We start from the raw sequence: 433 nt of genomic DNA on the forward strand, positions 1-433 counted from the left end.
CCTCTCCCTCTCCCATAGAGTCCATAAGACTGTTCTATACATCAGTGTCTCTTTTGCTGTCTCGTATACCGGGTTACTGTTACCATCTTTCTAAATTCCATATATATGCATTATTATACTGTATTGGTGTTTTTCCTTCTGGCTTACTTCACTCTGTATAATAGGTTCCAGTTTCATCCACCTCATTAGAACTGATTCAAATGTTTTCTTTTTAATGTCTGAGTAATACTCCATTGTGTATCTGTAGCATTGCTTTCTATCCATTCATCTGCTGATGGACATCTAGGTTGCTTCCATGTCCTGGCTATTATAAACAGTGCTGCGATGAACACTGGGGTACATGTGTCTCATTCCCTTCTGGTTTCCTCAGTGTGTATGCCCAGCAGTGGGATTGCTGGATCATAAGGCAGTTCTATTTCCTAGTTTTTTAAGG

The sequence above is a fragment of the Bison bison genome, unplaced genomic scaffold, assembly GCF_000754665.1.
Source record: "Bison bison bison isolate TAMUID 2011002044 unplaced genomic scaffold, Bison_UMD1.0 scf7180017863978, whole genome shotgun sequence".
NCBI classification, from domain to species: Eukaryota; Metazoa; Chordata; class Mammalia; order Artiodactyla; family Bovidae; genus Bison; species Bison bison.